Source organism: Phasianus colchicus, chromosome 9 (genome assembly GCF_987193195.1).
Source record: "Phasianus colchicus chromosome 9, bPhaCol1.hap1.1, whole genome shotgun sequence".
Lineage (NCBI taxonomy): Eukaryota > Metazoa > Chordata > Aves > Galliformes > Phasianidae > Phasianus > Phasianus colchicus.
Window position 1 is genome coordinate 3,695,392 of NC_143444.1, and position 16,195 is coordinate 3,711,586.

The 16,195-nt window shown below is 39.2% G+C and overlaps 1 protein-coding gene across 8 annotated transcripts in view; it reads right to left on the reverse strand.

The window, feature by feature from the left end:
* Nucleotides 1-15,985, reverse strand: part of LOC149916752 (uncharacterized) — a 122,534-nt gene extending 106,549 nt beyond the window's left edge. For 5 of the 8 annotated variants that reach the window (XR_016469057.1, XR_016469060.1, XR_016469059.1 and 2 more), the window contains exon 1: nucleotides 10,827-11,377. The gene's annotated coding sequence lies outside the window, so the exon portion shown is untranslated. Of the gene's footprint in view, nucleotides 1-10,826; nucleotides 11,378-15,564 lie in introns of those variants that run through there. The other 3 variants (XM_090145905.1, XM_090145903.1, XR_016469058.1) reach the window with 2 other exon arrangements.
* Between the last annotated feature and the right edge of the window lie 210 nt (nucleotides 15,986-16,195).

A 16,195-nucleotide genomic window follows, 5' to 3' on the forward strand; every position in this document is an offset into this window, starting at 1 on the left:
AAAAAAATATACCGCTTTTCTCTGAAATACTATTTTCTACCTTGTTTATGACTTCAATTTTATCAGTTTTTCTTAACAAAATACATGTGGAAAAAAAGGATTAAAACCAAACATTCATCTCTAAGAAGGGAAAAGGAGGTTCAGCCAACTGAAGATTGATCCTTTCCCAACTCCCCTGGGAAGCTAGGAATCTAATCTTCTCAGAGGGTCACATTTTTCTTCTCCTTAAGAGTGCTGTAGGGGCACTGGACAGACCCTACATCTGGAATCTCTTGGGACTGTGATCCTATGAAAGGCTCTGTCCAGGGAGTTGCTTTTCTCCAGAGCCTCATCACCATCTGCTTACAGCAGCTTTTAACACCTTCAATTCAGGCCACAGTACCATATGTTTATGATGTACCTTCCAACGCATGGAGCCAACATTTTTCATCCAGAAAACTCAGTTGGAATTGACCTTCAAAGACCATCTAGTCCAAAAGATACTGATTTCCTTACATGTATATGTAAACATTACAAAAAAAATTACAAAGCATTTAAATTTCATTTGAAATCACTACAGAATGGTTAAATGCAGAATGGACGCTTTTAGTAGTCCCTCCCTATATCTTAGGGTTTGGGTTGTTTTTTTTTTTAAACAGTAAATAATTCAATTTCTGTACATCAGATTGAGTGAGGACAAGCTGCTGAACCTCAGGCATCAAATGAATTACTGATTTAATAATTACTCCTTAGACACTCATAATTCTTCAGTGCTGCATTTTCAACGTACTGTGAACTACCTATCTCATAAAAAATGGTTCAAGATGTTGATTGCACTTAATATCTAACTCCACACTTCCTACTGAAAATTAATTAAATCTATAATGGTTTCTCCCAGGGAAACACTTTTGCACAAAAAACATATCCTAATGGTAGCTTAATGGAAAATTTATTGAGAAATTTTGCATCAGTAAACAAAAACCAGGGACTGAAAATTATTCATGTACTAAAATGAGGGCAAAGGACTTCCAAACTGATCTAAATTTACAAATATTTCTCAGTTAAAAAACAAAAAAGAATAAAACATTTAAAAGCTTAAATTGGGCAACTTCTCTCTTCTATCTCTAACTGTAGCAACTACAAGAATCTGATTTTCAGGACAATGAATGCAAACCAAACACAAATAAAGGACAGAGATAAAATATCTTTCCCTCAAAATGCAGGATGGTGCCAACTCACCCAGAAGAAAACTATTAGGTAGAGGGCTATAGGAAATAACACATGGTGCTGTTAAACTAAAACAAGTAAAGAAAGCATTAGGATATAATAGAATCATAGAAGAGCTTGGGTTGGAAGGGACTTTAAAGGTCATCCAGTTTCAACTCCATGCAAACCTCACATAAATGTAGCTGGATCATCATCACTCTAAGAGTGTTTCTTCAGAGAGTCTTAGAATAATTAATTTACCTAGACAAATACCTTCAGAATACATTTCATATTAAATGTCAGAGGAGAACCTCGTGTTTCTGTTAACATATGTGCATAGATATTTATAACATCACCTCCAATCTGTTGGAGTGCAGGACAGGCTGACCTTCAGACTCAGTTTGCTGTTCTTTAGTAAATAAAAAATTTTTGTAAGCCTGGAAGCTATTTCCTTTTTTTGCATTTCAAGACCAAAGATCCAGCACGACAAAATTTTCACATGGAATGCACTACGTAGGAAAAAAAACAGACACAAAACCCAGAAACCAATGGATGCTGAAGTCTGACATTCTTTCTCTACTCGTTCTCCATGTGGATTTTGACACACCTAATTTCACGGCGCCTGTAGTGAGCAAGATCTTTGTGCAACATAGGTTCTTCCTTGATTTGAGGACTACCTAAGAGAATTATCCATTTAGATGCCACGGAGGATTTATACTCAATACTAGGCCTACCTGAAATACAGTTCCTTACCGTCTCTTTCTTTCTGAACCTTACTACCTAGCCACAGCTTTCTCTGTCTCTCTGGCCAGCTCAAAACCACCAGGAGCTGACCAGTTATGCAAATCAAATAGACAATTTTCATGGCTTTTACCACTACTGAGCACCTTTTGTTTGTTGAGAGACTGTCAAATTATTCAACTTTCCAACGCTTTTAAAACATTCCTGATGTTACAGTGGAGCGACGAGAAGATGGTTACACAATGCCAGCGTGTTTTCTGCAATTTCTGGCTAGGGTTTTCTATTCATTTTGAAGCTCCCCTCTCTTCACATGGACAGAGCTCTCAAGAAGCTGCCAGTCATCCAATAAACCTGAGTCAGAAGTAAAGGATATGTCTGGGTTTATTTACTACTTCATTTATCTTTCCCTGTTGCTTTTGTAGTGAGATTTTCTTTTTGGGTAAATAAGCACTGGAAATGAGCTGGGAAAATAAGACTTCAAGTAGATGTGGATGAAACATACAAAAAGGAGACAAATTGTAGTGATGTCTAGGTGAAAGATACATTTCTTCTTGAGGTAGCAGGACAACTTCCTTGACTACACTGACCATGCAGCATTACCTGCTGCTCTGTATTTGCAGAGACGTTCACAGAATTAAAAACAAGCAAACAAACAAACAAACAACCCCCCACACACACAAAAAAGCAAAAAAAACCCCAACAAGTTGTGTAAGTGTAAATTAAACATCCACAAAGCATTAGACAATGCCAGAAGTAAGACACCTTGGAGATCACTAATTGAATTCTGAAATTCTAAAATACTAAGGAAATCTGATTGTTGCCTTATATTCAGGCATCTCCAATCCCTCACATATGTTTTACTGAATTATACCAGTGTGAATATGGCAAAGAACAGAGAATACAATGAAGAAATTTTCATTTCTAAATTTCCAGAAGGAGCACTGCTGGTAGTCACACACCGCTGAACTGACCATTAAACATACAAAATGATGACAACAGAACCAATCCTTAACTTTTTATACAGCTAACTGAAATAAAGATTGGGGAAATAATAAAAGATGAATTGAAAGCAAGGGTATATGCATTAAGACCAGGTTTTAATAACCATCGCTTATTTTCCTTTATGGTTAGCATCTCGTTGTCAAAGCTCATAAAAACCTCTGTCCCCTAGCAAATGATAGAGGAAAGATTTATAAAAAATTTAGATCTTTCCATACTATTGCAAGATCATATTTTGATGAAAAAATATGATTACTATAACTATTTCTGAAATGACATAATATACATTCACTTGTAGGTTTCATGAAGGTTTTGGAAGTTGCATAAAATAATTAGTATAGTTATAAACATAACATTGATTATTTGAACTGTACAGTAATAACAAAAATACTTGGACAGAGATACTAGAATAGTAAAAGATAAATAAATCTCCTGTAGAATCTCTAAAATTGTTGATAGCTTATGATGTTCTACAGAAACAGGTATATAAATGTACTTCACTAGTTCATCTGTAATGATAACTGTGATTCTCTATGAGAAAGCACAATTTACACAATTTACCTCTTCCAACAGGTGGCACAGAATTTCCTATGCACAAGGTCAGATATAGCAAGAAGATCTCAAAATTTTCAAAGAGGCAGTATCAAAAAAAAAGCCATAAATTCATAGCAATTACTACTTGCCAGTCTAGTATTTAGAAAATAATAATGAAATAACATTAAAAAAAAATCTGTGATTTCAAGTAGAAAAGAAGTTCAACTCCAATTAAAGTCTTATGTTGTCATATCAGATTTTTTAATCATTAAATATGAAACATGCTGCATCCAGCATATTTGCAAAATGAAAAAGAAATGTGCAATCATCTGTCTATAAAAACTGATCTCTCTTTGGACACGCTTAACTAAATGTATATTTTACTTTAAATATCAACATTTTGAATGATATATTTTTTCCAATCTGTTTCCATGTGGAATTTTAAAACACAAAATACAAAGATTGTGGATCTATCTATGAATATTTTAGAATATTATAGAATATTATAGAATACTTTTGAGAATGCTATTGGAACTGCCAATTGAAAATGTCTGAAACCTGGATTTGGTGACATTGTGCATTCTTCCAGCTATCAAAAAGCCAGCCTATATGGATATCACTCTGTGAGAGCAGTGATCTCACTGGAATACCAATTAAATCTGATACCTAGAGGAGTTCCTAAGGCTTGTAGCCACCTAGACTATAATCTTCAGTGCAAACAGCACATGTGAATTTACTGGTCTTCTTGGGTGCAATTAATACTCTTGTGGCCAACAGTTACCCAAATAAAACCTTTAAATAGGTCTTATTCAATTCTACCTTTACAGGTTGCCCCAGAAGTAGATATTTAACAATTGCCATGCAACACTGAGAACACAGTATCATCCATTAATCTGCAGCTAGCCACCCAGCAATCTATTAACAACGAAGAGGATGCCCAGTAAAATTTTATTACTAGTCAATATGTAGCACTTGCTGCTTGTCAAGAAAAAAGACCACTACTTTCTATCTTTTTTTTTTTAATGGGTCTTATTGAAAACTTCTAAAACTAAGCAAATCTGAAGGCCTTAAGAAAAGTAAAACCTTGTATATAAACTTGATTTGACATATAATAAAGGCTTAATTCTAAAAATTTGAGTATTGAAAGCAATAATTCTGAATTGGAGTGAAATATTTATTTATAATGTGGAAAAAAATACAATTGTTTTGTGAAATATATTGGAGTAAATTTTCTTCCATTCTTTTAAGAAACAAAGAGCATTTAAGTGCACTTGCAGCCCATAAGAAGGTTAAGAACATGTTATTTTCTCTGGCCTGTAATTGCTGAGAAAGACATCATCCTTTAATATCTTTTGCCACAAAATTCCCTGTATAGATTATGTTGTAAAACCTAGAGATTATTCATATGGAATAGTTGGGCAGCCACAAAAGGATTGAATATCTCTGATTCTGTGTCAGGTGATACTCCTCAGACAACCTTATTACTGATGCTTTGTCCTCAGCTCTTCTGGGTGTATCCTCTGGGAACCACCTCTTACAGACTAAAAACTTCATTTTCTCTGCTAAAACATAGAGGTATTTTGTCTACATTTTAAGAACCAAGAGCTGTTGAAGTTAAAAAATACCAAATTCTCTGAGAAAGCAGTTTTAAAGGAGTATCTTTGGTCTAGTTTGCAAGATTTTATCCTATGGTGAGGGGGTCAAAAGGGTCAAGTCCCTAAATTGGCTCAAATTGAGCAACTGCAGAAGTTAGTTTCAGATATTAGTTCCACGTCTTAAATGTGTAACCTTTTCTACATCTACATGCCAGTTACCTAGCAAAAGGCTTTTCTGTTAACAGAGCATACAACTTAATATGTCTTTGTGAATTCTTGCAAGAATTAACCAATCCAGAACTAACAAGATATTTTCTGAATCAGCATTCTCCTACTGAGAGACCCTCAGCAGCACTATGCCTGCAGTGCTTTCCTCTTTATGACTTAAGGCACACGGGTGTTTCGGAGATGCTGAATAAGGACAAAACATTTGCAGAATTGGATTTTCATACAGTGATGTGCAGAAGCTGGATAACGTATTCTAGACACAGTGACAGGTACACCAGCTCACAAACAGCCTCATGAAGCTGGGGATAGCCAACCTCTGCAAAGCCTTCCTAAAGGAGGACATATTCAGTAATTGAAGAACTACTTCAACCAGGCATTTACCAGCCTATCTCACTGGGAAATACAGTTGGGATGAGTAAAGCCGTTAGAGGGCTGCTGCTATACACCCAAAAGGTACAGAAAGGAGTAGTGATGACTTCATACAGCAATTAACCAAATTTCTGGCACAACAGGAAAAAAAGCTGATGTTCCAAGAATATCATCTTTTATGGAACTCAGAACACACCTAAAAAGAACAGAACTAGAGGCAATGAGAGATCTTTCTTACTGTGGCATCAATACTTTTTGGACTGACTGCAACTCAACTTGATAGACATGGAGGTGCATGGAACAGTACAACACAAGTTACCTCTGTACACATAAATAACCAATCACTAAGAAAGACATTTCCATACGCTTCGTTCCTCTTTCCCCTACACTAAACCATTTAGTTACATCAGCTTAATAATCAAAATGCTTTATAATTCTTCAGGCTGAGAATTTTGGAAATATACTTTGAAATATTTCTACCAGTTTAAAATGAATGTAGGTATTGTAGAATCGTAGAATCATAGAATGGCCTGGGTTGCAAAGGACCACAATGATCATCCAGTTTCAACCCCCTGCTATGTGAAGGTCAACTAGCAGCCCAGGCTGCCCAGAGCCACATCCAGCCTGGCCTTGAATGCCTGCAGGGATGGGGCATCCACAGCCTCCTTGGGCAACCTGTTCCAGTGCCTCACCACCCTCTGGCTGAAAAACTTCCTCCTCATATCTAACCTAAATCTGCCCTGTTTTAGTTTCAGACCATTTCCCCTTGTCCTATCACTGTCCACCCTCAAAAACAGCCGTTCCCCCTCCTGTTTATATGCTCTCTTCAAGTATTGGAATTCAAGATTGTAATCTGGATCAATAGTATGTTTATGATAAGGTACTGTAATGTGCTGTTAAAAGTTTGTCTCGTGATCAGAAATACTTTTTAGAAAAAGTTCAATTATTTTTTAGTTTCAGAATTGAAATGAAATTTCAGTATTAGTTGAAAAATAAATCTGTAAGCTGATTTTGTCAGGAAATGTAAAGTGCTCATCCATTCTGGTGTCCAGCGATTGTGATGGAAAGCAGAATATATGTATTCTAAGTAATTCTGTAGATTAGATTTGTGCCCTTCGTCTGTGAAACAAAAACAAAGGATTCTGCTTTAATACAAAAATGTCACAGAATCACAGACTGGCCAGGGTTGGAAGGGACCTCAAGGATCATGAATCTCCAACCTCCTGCCACAGGCAGGGCCACCAACCTCCTCATTTAATAGCAGCCCAGGCTGCCCAGGGCCCCATCCAACCTGGCCTTGAACACCTCTAGGGATGGACGGGGCATCCACAGCCTCTCTGGGCAGCTGTTCCAGCACCTCACCACTCACAGTAAAGATATCCTTGATTTACAACTGCAACAAATACAATCTTGTTTTTACAGCCATGCCACTATTAACCCATGACATCAAATTAACAGGTAGCTAAAGAGCCTATGAGAATGGCCAGATTATAACGATAGCACTTCTGAGCATTTGGGAATTTAGTGTCCATCTCAGACTCACACATTCGTGCAAGAAAAAGACAAGCTACTGAAATATGATCAACTTTGGTGGAATTAGCTGAATGGGCCAGATTTGTCATCCCATTTCAAACCTTGCTGTAAACAATTATTTAGTCAGCCTTTTCATCAGTGAACTTTGAAATGAATCTTCCTAAGGACTTCACATGATCAAACAGCTGTTTTATATTTACAGCTAACCAGAGAAAAGATCCATGCTAGGTGAACACCAAGCACCTTTCTTAGACATAAATTTGTTGATGCAAAATGCAAACTTTGGCCAAATTTATAGGTGAATACGTTATAGAAGATTTGTTAAAAATATTTTCCCTGTCATTTAATCAGCTGCTCTCGCAAAACCTGATTTCACATGGTATTAATTTAGACTTCTATTTTCTTCTTTCAGCATCCTCTGAGTGTTGAGCAGTCAGGAAGTCAATGACTGTGCAGCTTCTAATATAAATACTGCCCTACAACATAAGTTCTGTATCCACAGGAGACTTATTTCAAGGTAGCATTTCAGATGACCTGCTGTACATTATTCTGCCTGCTCTGAACATCACTTGAAGGGTATTTTCTAGTGAAGTTTTATGGTCTGACTGAAACTCTTTCAGCAAGCTTTCTAAAACAGAACCAAGGACATGCCTTGCAACGATGTGCTCAATAAGGTCAGATTCTTGAATGGGACAAGGGTTAAATTGACTGGCTGGAGCTCTTCCAGCACAAGCTGGCTATTTTCTAAGTTCTAAGACACACGCTAGGAAGCAAGACTCAGATTCACCTTTTGTATTCCATCTTGTAACTAGGGAAGAAGGCTTTATTTTTAACTGTGCTGCAACAATATGTCACCTGCACAGCCCAATCAGTAACTCACTGAGACACATCACACTCTAATATCCATCATTTGCTTCCCAGCCTCCTTGTTTATGCATGTGTTTATAGACCAATGCAAATATTTCTGCCTCCTGTGTCTGGAAGCAGCGTGTCAGAATCTAATCAGAGCTTCATCTTTAAAAGCAATTACTCCTGTTTCTGCCCATAGAAACTTACAGCAACAAAACAGCCTTCATAGTAGGTGAACAAAACAGACCAGCTTTGGTGTAGACATACCAAAATTCAGTTTGAGCTTCTAGGTCCACTTCTGATAGAGTTGAGATTAGACAAGTTCCAAAATTAATCTCTTTAACATTGTTATAAAATCTCAGATTGGAATAATGATTTAAGTATTGTGCTCTTTTTCTGCTATACATACCTCAATTCTGGCAAAAATAGATAAATGAAAGGCTGTATATAGATATGCTTGTCTAACAACAACTCTTATAACTAGGGAAAGTCATTAATCTCTAGTGCCAACTTTAAAAATAAATTAAGACTGGGAAGGAGTAGTTTGTTTTCGTTTTTTTTTTTTTTTTTTTTTTTTTTTTTTTTGTAGGCTGAGCCTTGTTTAGTTATTCTGAAACTTTTGCTGGAATTTCCAGAGAGTGCAGCAAGCCTAAGCAGGTAATAGATGCAAAACGATGAGCAGAAAGGGGGCAGGGGAAGAAATTCTGCTGAAGACAGCACAAGACTGCTCACCAAGAGTGATGAAGTGTCCCAGGGCAAGGCTCCATGGTTCTGTGGCTGCCAGGACTGCCTGATGCCTGTCAGATGGGAAGGAGGATGTGGTCTCCTCTGAGGAGCTAAGGCAGCCACATGAAGGAACTGCAGCAGGAGGTGACTGGATTAGAACACTGACTTGAGGAATTTCCTCCAGGAGGTATATTTATACTTCCATGAGGATGAGCAGAAGATCCACAGGAGTTTCACAGAAACACTGCAGAGATGAAATCCTGGATCTTGCTTTGCACCAGAAGAGTCAGAAGCTATGCTTAATCATGGGGCAGACAGGAGTTATTAATTATTAAAGATGATCAGTCAGTCCCAAAATAGCTATCTAGCAAAGGCAATGTTGATTTCCCCCCATCCACTATAGAGAGAGGAGTAATAATGAGGACCTGGGCATGACATCTATATTGTCATCAGCTACAAGTAGTTGACAGCCTTATGCTTGATCTTGCAATTTCAAGAGTGGTTCCTCTGCACTTTTCAAGGTTAAATCCCACATTCATTTTGGACTCCAACATATAACTCAAAAAGTAAATAATAAGGGACTACTTCGTGAGCTGTATTTTGATTAAACGAGTTTAAAAGAGACAGTTAAGGAGATAAGGAAAATTGCTCAGATCTCCAGTTTCTTCACAAATGCTGAATTTATAAACATTCAAATAAGTCAATAAAATGAATTAAACACAAATTCAAGCACAAAGTGTCTGAAAGAGGGACTAGAGAGGCTAAGTTTCAGATACATTGTGCTTCAGGAATTTCTACTCTTTATATTTTCAGTTTTTCCCTTCCTGACATCAGTATTTTTGCTATTGACAATAAAGCCCCACACAGTTCCCCAAACGATTTATGTTCTGAAAGCTGTAAGAACACAGCAAAGCTTCATGTGTAGTAAAACCTAGTCATCAGGTTTTCACAGAGATGCTATAAAGCTCTTCAAGATATTCTTCTTATCTCCTAAACTCACTGGCTGGGGAGTGGGATTGGTTCTCATCAGAGAACAGGAGATGGATGTATCCAGTCTTTTCCCTTGATGGATTCTACTGCCTACTGAATTTTCTTGATAGAAGCTTGAGCGATGTTGTATTACAGATCTGTGACCATAAGAATAGTGATAACACACCAATATTTCAGCTATTGCTGCACAGTGTTTGCAGCAGGATCTTCTCTGCTTCTCATTTTGCCTACCAGTGAATAGATTGGAAGATAAACAAGTGAGAACACAAGGGAAGGGACACAGACAGAGATATGAACTAACCAAAGACATATTCTATTTCATGCCATCTAAAGCCATGCATAGCAATAAAATGAGAAAAAAGGAGGCTTAGGGAGGTTGATCGTTTTTAGCTTGGAAACTTGCTGGCTATTGCTTTACCTGAGAGGTGAGACTGCCTTTTGCCACACTTATTTTCTGTCTCTCTTCTTCCATTTCTCCTTCATTTATGCAACATAAATGTAACACATCCTGAAAATAAGGTACACTTCTCCCTTTTCTTGATGGAGTTGGAACAGCTAACAGCCTCTTGACTCTTTTCCCCAAAAGCTCTTAGACAACTTTCTATCTGTTATCTGATAAAGGCAAACTTAGGAAAGGCAACAGAACTACAACATTCAGTGAATTGTAATCCAAAATGAGAATACCAGCAGCTTGGAGTAACCAGTCACCTCAGGGCCTACACCTATATCTTGTTAAAAAACTTCAGTAGGATACAACCAACCTTTCTGGAATCTTCAAGCTCCTTGATTACCATCTATTGAAATACTTGCCCTAAGCCTGGAGTCAAGGCTCCTATTAAAGACAATTAACAAAATGAACGACCATTTGGAAGACCTTGCGAAACAAAAATACACCCAAGAATTTGACCTCCCAAGAAAGTACTGTTAATGATGCTCAAGTTTGCATAGACTTACAACTGAAAAACATTGAGTAACTTGATTTTACAATTCTCCCAAATTTTCTGTTCTTTCATTATTTCTATAATAAAATATAAAATAATAGACATGAATGTAACTAGTCTAAAATCTTTCACTTACCATGGGCAGAAATTGAAAACAAAGACCAATAAGGCAAAGCCAAGCTCAGTGAAGTTTAAACACCGGGATACTTCTCCCCTTGCTCTGCTAGACACAGCTGCTGTCACTGCTGTGTGTATTTTGAGCCAGTAGAATTTTGAGGCCAGGTGTGAATCCAAAAGCTGCAGGTACACATGAACATAGCCAGCTACTGAGATTAAAGACTCCCACTTTCTCTCAATTTTCCCATGCTCATTCTTCACTCTTCCGCATCGATCCCCCTGTCCTTGCCATCTCCTAAATGAACAACCTGCCTCTAATTACTTCAACCCCAGTGATCCCATTTTTGCTACGTCTCTACCCAGGTTACTAAAGCACAGTTGACCTGGCAAGATGATTCGCAATGCTGCCATCAGATATCTGCCAGATTTGGCTATTTCTCACATATTTCCTTCATCTGAAATCCAGATTCCTCAACATTATCTATAACTTCTGTCATCCTCTCTCTGTTATTTCTCATGTCCAGAAATATCTCATGGTACATCCAAAGTTTTTGTTTATATAACTTCATTCATATTTGATTTTCTTTCTTATTTAGATAATAAGAGTTGGATTCATTTTTAAAATAATTTTGTGAACTACATGAAAAGTTTACATTTAAATCATTCCACTACCCCTAAACCTTTGTCCCTGTGTCTTGTTCAATGCGAAGTAATATCTCCAGATTTTAGCCTTCTTTTCTGTTTCCGGAAAGACTGAATTATCTATAATATTATGCTATTGTCGATGTAGGAAGAATGAATTTACTCTGCTCTAAAACAGCTTCTAATACTTTTCCAAGTAGAGCTGGGTTATGAATAAAACACCATGTGGGAAAAAAAAAGTTAGTGTAAAGTTATTTAGCACTGTATTCCAATATGAGCAAGTTATAAGCTCTCATTTATTGAACAAAATATATTTCTCCTTTTAAAAGTATATTTTATTGATATTGAAATGCCTCGTGGAAAAATGAATTACTTTTGCAGAAGAGAAGCTGTTGAAAACCTGACCTGTTGAAAACTTTAGAAAAACAACTTGTTTACTTATTTATTACAGGATAAAGAAAGAATGTTTTAGAAAGTTAAACACTACCATAAGCAAAGCAACAAGTGAGGCTGGGGCAGGAAGAAAATAAGATAAATGAACTGCTTTATCTTTTCCCACAGAAAATGATGAAAATTAGAAAAGGTGATGTAAGATAATCTTAGTTAAAATAATCAAATTGTACCATTAATGTTAACCAGTAAAATGTATATCTAACAAATGGTCTCATATGTGATTTTAGGTAGAATTATCGCTGAAAAAAGGCCATTCCTCTTACCAAAATAAACACATTTCCAAAATAGTTAAGTAGGCTGAATTCCCCATGTAGTAATACATACAAGAATTCAAGCAGGTTTTTAATGGCAGCTTCTGGAACGTTTCACCAAGAAAATAAGGCATGCAGAGGGGTCAGAAATTCCTGGCGAGCGGCTCAGCACCGCACAACCATTCACCCCCTGCAGCCCCCCAGTGGGACAAGGAAGAGAACTGAAAAAAACTCCCAGAAAATAGAACTTGGGGGTTGAGATAACATCTTATTTACTAAGACTGAAAAGAGAGAAAATAATAAGAATGATAATTAGATGTATATATACACAAAACAAGTGATGCACAAGCAATTGCTCACCACCCACCAACTGATGCCCAGTCCATCCCCAAGCAGCAGCTGCCCACCCAGCCAACTCCTCTTAGTCTCTCAAGTTTTTCTTGCACGATGCCATATGAGATGGAATATCCCTATGGCCAGTTTAGGGCAGCTGCCCAGTTTCTGTCCCCTCTCAGGTCCTTGTTCCCCCCCAGCCCCTTTGCTGGCAGGAAAAGATGGGAAGCTGAGAAACCGAAATGTCCTTGGCTCTGTACAGCACTGCTCAGCAACAACTAAAATAATGGTGTATCACCAACACTGTTTTTCTCCTGAAGCCAAAGCACAGCATCACAACAGACACTATGAAAGGAAAATCGACTGTGCCAGCTGAAACCAGAACAGCTGCAAAGAAAGCTAATACTATCCTGTGATGCTTTAGACAAAGCCTTGTCAGTGAGGTTCTCCTCCCTCTCTACTCATCACTGATGAGGCTGCATCTGGAACCTGTGTACAGTTCTGTACTCCCCAGTACAAGAGATAAGGATTTGCTGCAGAGAATCCTCACTAAGACAATAAAAGTGCTGGAGCATCAATCCCAAAAGCTCCTGCCAGAGTTCAGTAAGACAACACTCTTGAGTTATATCGTCTAATTTTTAGGGAGTCCTGTAGGCATGAGTTGGACTTAATCATCCTTATGGATCCCTTCCAACACAGGTTATGATTCTACAAAAGCCTGAGAGATCTTGAGCTGGAAATGAGAACGCTTGGGGTGATCTCATCAATTTACATTAACACCTTAAGGGAGAGTGCAAACAGCACTGCGCCAGGCTCTTTTCAGTGGGGCCAGGACAAAAGGCAGTGCTAAGTTCAGGAAAGTTTTTATTGGGAGGGTGACCAAGAAGTGGCACAGAGTGCCCAGAGAGCTCCTGGAGTCCCCTCCTGGGAGATGTGCTCTAAGGGGATGTATTTGTGCTTGGGGTGTTGGAACAAATGACCTCCAGAGGCCCCTTCCAACCTCAACTGCTCTGTGATTCCGTGATATCGGCAGGATAAAAGAGATGAAAAATCAATAGTGATAATTCACTGGAAAAATATATATATATCTGCAATAAAAAGCTAATTTTCTCAAAGGTGAAAAAGGAAGGTCACACCTCGAAATTCTGCAGACTCATGGCCACTACGGGAGAATGGAAAGAGTAAAGAATGAGAAATCCTACAAAAGATCCTGCAAAGTCAGTTCTTTCTCTGAACTAAATTACACAACTTCAGTTCTTAACTGATCCTGTCAGTATCAGCCAGTTTAAAATCCCTACATTTACCACATCTTCTGTTCTACGGAACCAAAACTCTCACGTTAAAAATAAAGGTATGACACACAAAAAGGAAATATGCTGCAGAAGAAAACTGAAGCCTTCTAACAGATAACATGAAAATGAGCATCACAAGACAGTCTAAAACTGTAACATCTACACCGATTGCTCTGCAGTTGATATAACCCACACTATAAAATGCTGCTGAATCAGATGTTTAGAAATACATAATGGCTGTTAAACCTGTTTGATTATCTAACTTTATCACTGGGTAATATAAAAGCCTGCAAATATCCTAATTACAAAGCTATTAATGAAATATGCAAGTTTGTTGCCTATCAGCATGTGTAATGAAATAAAAGTGATTAGCTGCCGGTGCTGTCACCAATTTCCTGTAATAAACAGAACAACAATGGAATTTTTTAAGTGTCCCGTATCTCCCAAATACCTATTTTAAATTAAACAACACAAGCCCTTTTCTTCAATAACTTGGCCACTTCCTAATTCAATGAGTCTCTCTGTGTGTTCATTTCTGCTACAGTAATTTTAGCATAAGGAAAAGCATAAGGTTACTTAAAGGGGCAGAAGACGAACAGCTTTATCATTTCCTACTAATTTGACATATAGCTACGAACTCCTTAAATTTTAATTTAATTGCAATTAATTAAATTAGCAAAAGCTCAGCAAATATTTCAAATTTCCACAAGGAAGATCAGAATGAGGCCTTACCTCTATTTTTTTTGTGACTTCAGAAAGAAATACCTAGGTTGCTCCAAAAGTAATGCTTCCTATTTAATTCCATAGAAACCACCAGACACACAGAGTACATTTTCAGTTACAACACCCTGTTCTCCAACATGACCACAGCCATGAGCCACGTGCTTCCACCAGCGATGAACAACGGCCTGCCTGCCAAAACCCTACAAATCCGCACCAGTGAATGTGAACAACGATTTCACAGCTATTATGATGGCATCGCTGCTGCAATGCGCTGTATTCACACCCGCTGCTTGGTCTCCATCAGCGGTCAGTAAGCGTCAATGAATGTCAATGGGTGCCATTGTTTCCTCATCAAGGAATTCAAGGACACGTCTTTGTTTCGTATGCAAGCCTGTGTCGGGCACCATTCTGTCAGACCGCACCTCGGCAGCCATCTGTCGCATGGCAACACGTAAGGGAGTGAGAAGGTTCAGCCTCCACTGTCATCTCACCAACATCACCTCCGACGTAATAAAACGGGAGGCATTACTTTCGGAGCAGCCATCGCATATACGCGACCAGAGGGCAAAACAAACAGAATCCACACTTTTAAATAATAATTTTCACCGCAAATACCTGACCTTTAATAACGTCAAGATCCCTCCCTCCTTCAGAGGGGAAGTTCAGGTTGCCCAAGGAGGCTGTGGATGCCCCATCCCTGCAGGCATTCAAGGCCAGGCTGGATGTGGCTCTGGGCAGCCTGGGCTGCTGGTTGGCGACCTGCACATAGCAGGGGGTTGGAACTGGATGATTGTGGTCCTTTGCAACCCAGGCCATTCTGTGATTCTTCGAGCAGTCAGATGCTCGCAGCCCAACACCGCACTCTGCGTGCCACGCTGTGCCAGCAGCAGGAGGCAAAGGATCAAAGCCCAGTGGAAGCAATAAGGTTGGATCAGGTCAGTGTCCTTAAAGGGCTGCTCTGTCATTACCATCACAGGCAAAACAGGCTCGGCCTAAGGAAAATGAATTATTGCTTACTGAGAACGAGAGCAATGCGAAATAAAAGCAAGCTAAAACACCTTACCTCCATCCAGACTCTTCCACCACCTCTCCCAGAGCAGCGACGGCAGAACGGGACCTGCGGCCAGCCCGCAGCCCGCAGCCCGCCCCACTCCGCCCCTGCTGCACGTGGGCGGCCCGGGGATGCCGTCCTTCGCGGCTGAGCCCTCGGGCTTCCCGCAGGCCGCCGCTCTTTAGGCGCTGTTCCAGCGCAGCCCCGCCGGCGGCAGCCCTTCGTGCTCCTCTCCACGGCCGCAGCTCCGGCCCTGAGCTGCTCCTGCGGCACAACACGGCTGCAGTGGAGATGTGCTCCGCTGGAGCTGGAGGCACTGATGTTCTTCAGTCGGTTTTCAGTGGGAAAACAGAAGGAGGTAGAATGTCGAGGATCCGCTCCAACACATTCCTCTTGTGTGTCCTGGTTTGGGCTGGGTTCATTAATGAGTAAATTTTCCTCCTGGAAAACTTCCTCCACAGCTGGGGTGTTGCTGTGCTTTGGATTTGGGATGAGGACAGTGCTGGTAACAGTGATGTTCCAGCTATTGCCAAGCAAAACTTTCACTAATTCAGGTGTTTCAGCTTCTCCGTCCTGCCGTTGCAGGGGATTAACATGAAGCTAGGGGGGGACGGAACCAGGACAACTTTCCTAAAGCAGCCAG